General features: G+C 49.7%; 1 long non-coding RNA gene across 1 annotated transcript; it reads left to right on the forward strand.

Annotated features, from left to right (window-relative positions):
• The first annotated feature begins 250 nt into the window (after positions 1 to 250).
• LOC137453647 (uncharacterized) lies at positions 251 to 2,223 on the forward strand. The gene is made up of 3 exons (XR_010990433.1): positions 251 to 429; positions 554 to 710; positions 2,074 to 2,223. It is a non-coding gene; the product is annotated as an uncharacterized lncRNA (long non-coding RNA).
• The last annotated feature ends 2,779 nt before the right edge of the window (positions 2,224 to 5,002 follow it).

The raw sequence follows: 5,002 nt of genomic DNA on the forward strand, positions 1-5,002 counted from the left end.
TGCTGGCCCGGGACTCCCAGGTGTGTTCCTTCCGGCGTCTGAAGGTGGTCTGGGGCCATCGGCAGGGCTTTTGGGGGTGACGGAGGAGGTCTGGGGGCACCTAAAAGGGTCTGGGGATATGTAAAGTTCTGGTGGGGCCATCTGAAAGGATCAAGGGTCGTGGAGAGGCAGCTGGGCACCTCCGACGGACCCTTTGGGAGGTCTCTGCAGGCTCCCGTGGGAGCTGGGGGTGTCTCGGGGTGGGTTTGGGTTTGTGCTGCAAACAGCGTTGATAATGCAGGGACGTTTTAATTCCCACTGAGCGCATTGCATATTCAGCAAGGATTTTCTAATTTAGCAAGGCTATGTCACATGCTCAGCCAGAAGACTGGAGGGCAGGTTGGCCGGTGGACTACTCTCCAGGACTGGATTGACCTCACTCAGCTGATGGTGAGCAATAGCCTTAATTTCCATTCCTTATCCTCCTTAGGACTTCTGCTATTGTTATTATTGCTCTTATTATTGGTATTACTATTATTCCTACCCCTGAGTTTTCTCACTTTCCCCCTTCCAGTTGTCTTCCCCCCACATCCTGCTGTGTGATGCTTGTTTGCTAGCTGGCGAGTGCCCTCAGGGCTGTGCCGGACACAGAGCCTGCTTGTGTCATCTGCCTTAGGCACACTCATGTGAATCCAGCATTCAGAGAGGCGCTGCCTGTTGGAAAGATAAAGGTGAGCCAATTCAGTCCTAGCAATGTGATGTCTGCAGGTAGCCAGCAGCTTGGCATGTTCTCCTGAACTCAGAGCCAGACAGCAGGATGTCTCATCTAGGCTCAGAAACTCAGGTGCTAAGAGTGACCTGTGGTAAAAGCTGTGAACAATTGAATTGACATGTCAGTAGGGTTTGGACACAGGGTCGTGGAAGTCTCAGTGGGACAGACGCTCCAGTTTCGGAAGCCTGTATTTCATGTTGCAAGGAGGTCGTTCTACAGCTGAACACAGCTGTGTGTGTACAGCCGTGAAGTGCAAACCAAATGATTTCCTGAGCTCATCTGAATCCCAGAGCTCATGAAATTCAGGCCTGCCTTCCTGTAGTGTTGGATCTCTCAAGGGGAAAAGTGAAGAGGAGGAGAACTCTTTAGCTTTCTCTCTCTTTTCTTTCCCTCGATACACTTTGTCTTGCTTGGCTTTGAATCACAACTGTGACGTTCGGTTAGGTGGTGAATATGTACTAGGTGGTACGACACCAAAAGAAGGAAAAAAGAACAGGAATAATTTGCGTTATAGATGACTCCAGGTAAAAGTTTTTGGTAACAGTTTTATTGGCACTAAAAGATCATAAAAAGGGAATAAAGTGCAATAAAAGGCAAGCAAAGCAGCGCGCTGGGCTCGAGAGGGGACAAAACTCCACCTCCATAGCAGCCTTACAATAGTTTTCTTCATCTTCTATAGTTACATCATCTACATAAGCAAACTTATGCTAAACAGAAGGCAGGCATGTGATAATGAGTCTTAGAGTAGGCGGTCAAATCCCTTCTCCCCACATTTGGGTGGTAAGGGTCAATGTATCCATTTTCTCACGTGCGCAATTTTGCAGGCTTCTTATCTGAAGAAAACAAATTCCTAGGTCTGAATGTTTATCTTTAAGATAAGCTCCGCCTCAGCCGTGATGTCTCCAACTAACCAGACAGTATCCTTGCAAGTCTGCAAGATATGTTTCTTTCCCTTTGCTCTCAAAACAGGCCTCACAAGATCCTGACCCTTAATCCCAGGGCACTCTAAGTCTTATAATTTTAAACATAGATCACCAGTATATTCATCACAATTTGTCATAAAAACCCCACAATTCCTGTAGGATTTCAAGTTCCTGCTTGATAATATAAAGCAGTCTGTGCTTTGTTGGTTGTTTTAGTTTCCTTGCTGTGCTGCAAAGATTTTGATAGGAATTTCTAGGTATTAACTACAGCCAGGGCAATCCTTCAAGTGCCCTAGGAATGCAGTGAAAACCTTTTGAGAATTGTTCCTGCTCTGTTACTCCTCAAGCTATGAGCAGACACACAGACAGTTGTTAACAGACTTTCTTTGATCATTCCAGGTCTGGTGTGCTGGGACTGGCAGGATTTTCCTGAGCTGTCCACGTACGGTTTCTGTTGACACTCTTCAGCTCGTACATCCGGTTTGCTGACAGAGGGTGTGGGGTTTGTGGGGCCCGGCAGCGAGAGTTTTCCAAAGAGGAGCTCTTAAGGGCAGCTCCAAGGTTAGGTTTGGATTCTCCTGGAGTCGCACACAGAACGAGTCTCACGATTCCAGTGGTCTAATTTTATAGCTGCATTTTCTTCTCTCTGCCTAGGTGAGAGAATGACCTCACTAAAGAAGAGAGATAGCCTGAGCTCTACAGGAACCTTGAACCCAAGCAGCCAGTGCCTTCTGTGAGTACAAGCTGTTCTTGTTCAACGTGGAACTAGTTGAGAGCTGAAGCCAGACCACACCTTAATTCCCTCAGCTTCCTCTTCTGCAGATTAAACAGTCCCAGTTCCTTCAGCCACTCCTCATAAGACTTGTTATCCAGACCCTTCACCAGCTTTGTGGCCCTTCTCTGGGGACACTCTCTCACCTCTGTGTGCTGGGGAACACCACTTCTGCCGGGCCAGCCACCAGCTGGGTTTAACTCTGTTCCCCACTGCTCTTGGGGCCCAGCCATCCATCCTGTTCTGCTGTCCAGCAGTCCCTTTGAAAAAAAATCCATCTGAAAAAAGAAGTAGCAGAGAAGGAAAGTTGAAGCTGCAAAGATTGCAGTCCCCTCAGTTGTTGAGGATTGTTTTGAGCAAGAGGGGCCTTGGGTGCCAGGAACGCCTGTGCAATTCAGGCCTTGAAGAATTCTCTGTGATAATATAGTGGCGGAGTAAGAGATGTGAGAAAGTGCTGATTGCTTGGTATGCTGAAGTCCAGCTGCCTCTGAGATGGGAGGCAAGCAAGATAAGGAGGAGGCGAGATCTGGGGAAGAGAGCAATTAGACCGGATAGAAGAATTCCACAGAGTTGTGAAAACAATGATGTAACCTTTTAGAGAGCAACCAATAGTATGTTGCCAAGTGGGCATAATTATAGCAGACTGTATATAAGATGTGTCTGATGCTCAATAAAGTTGGATTCCGCTGATCAAATTGGTCGAATAAGCGGCCCCTTCTTGCGGCACTCAGTTCTTGTGGTACCCTCTGTGAGATCCTAAGCCACCTGAACTGAGCCGGTCAGGCAGCCAAGCTAGTGCAGCAGTGTCTTCTGGAGAGTTGATAGGAGCCAGTTCTGTGGGGTTTGTTGAAGTGAGTGGCCAGTCGTTCTACATGAACAGTTGTCTTAGTGCTAGCAAGTAGGAGGCTCTGAAGTGTGGTACTTTGAGAGCTCCATTCATACTTGCCCTTCAGGAGGAGCCAGCTCTTTCATTGAAGCCAGTGCTTTCACGCCAAAAGAAGGGAACTCTTCTTAGTCCACAGAGCACATGGGCAGGGGAAAATGTCTGTAGCTGGTGAGATGGCCTGTGCTACAGTCCATCTTCTTCATCTCCTCCTTACTCCTTCAAGTCTCATTCCCCATTTTCTTTTCAGAGAAACTTGCTAGGGAAAGCGTTAAAGTCCTGCCTTACAGCGACCAGCAGGAAATCTTTTCCACCCCATGATGGGATTGGGATGAAGGTCCCCTGGTCACAGAGGGACATTAGGTTAGTGATGCAACACCTGCTTTTCACACATCTTTTCTGTTAGGCACGAGCACCTGAATGTCCTCTGCGGTCCGTGCGGTGGCCTTCAAGGTGATCTACTCTTATACCCTTCTGTGGCACTCGGGTCAGAAGAGCAGGCTGGCTGTTGCCAAGAGCCTCCTGTCCCCGAGACTGCTTTTTGCTGTCTGAGCAGGTGACTCCATCTATTGGGGAAATGGCATTTCTCACCATTCTGGTGTCACTGGTGGCTGTTGAGGATTAGATCAGAGGCCCGAGCCTTTAGGGCAGGACTGGTGGCAAATGTTGGACAGTGGCTTGGAGCTCATCTGCCAGAGCTCTCTGCCCTGGGATGGATCCCATCTGGTGCCATAGACTTGTGAGGGTCCCAGTGGTATCTCAGTCCCTCCCAGTTCTTTCCCTGTCCTTCTCAGTCACCCCTAGTCCTTCCAATTTCCATCCCAGTTCCTCCCGTTTCCTTCCCATTCCCTCCCATTCCCTTTGGAATTCCTCACAGTCCCTCCCGGTCCTTCCCAATCTCCTTCCAGTCCCTTCCAAGTCTCTCCCAGTCCCTTCTCAGTCCTGTCCCCATCCCCATCCCTCCCAATCCTCTCCCAGTCTCCTCCCAGTCCCATCCCCGTCACTCCCAGTCCCCTCCCAGTCTCTCCTAGTCCTTTCCCAGTTCCTCTCAATCCCTCCCAGTCTCCTTCTCATCTTGCAGCGTGGCAGATTTCCCGGAGTGGGAAAGCAGAGCCGCGCTCCCTTTGGTCAGTACAGTTTAGGTGGGAAGTGCTTCCACTGGCTCCATTGGTCCAGATCGCCCCAGTTTGGGCTCTGTTTACTTTGGGGCCATTTGGGCCCATTTAGGATCCTCTTTGGGACTTTTTCCCCAGTTGTTCCCAGTCCCTTCCAGTTCCCTCGGAGCTCTCTCACAGTTCTCCCCAGTGCCTCCCACTTGAGCCTCCACTACCTCTTAGTCTCTACCAGTTTCCTCCCAGTTTTCTTTCAGTCTCTGACAGTTTCCTCCTCCTTCCCTCCCAGATTCCACCTCGTGCCCTCCCAGTCCCTCCCAGTTTCTTCCCAGTTGCTTCCAGTTCTCTCCCAGTCCTTTGGTGGGAGGAAACTGTTGGGACCGGGAGGGCACCGGGAGGAGGCCATTACTGTGTAGTTTGGTAATACTGACGGCTGCAGCTGGTGCTGAGCTAAACAGAATGATCACAGAAGGCTTTTGCTCTGAAGCCAGAGCTGCCTGCTGGGGGAACGAACGTTTTTCTGACAGCTCTTGGAGGAACATTTCTGTAGAGGTGTTCCCC

The sequence above is a fragment of the Melanerpes formicivorus genome, unplaced genomic scaffold (genome assembly GCF_026170545.1).
Source record: "Melanerpes formicivorus ecotype bairdi unplaced genomic scaffold, bMelFor1.0.p_v2 SCAF_70, whole genome shotgun sequence".
Lineage (NCBI taxonomy): Eukaryota > Metazoa > Chordata > Aves > Piciformes > Picidae > Melanerpes > Melanerpes formicivorus.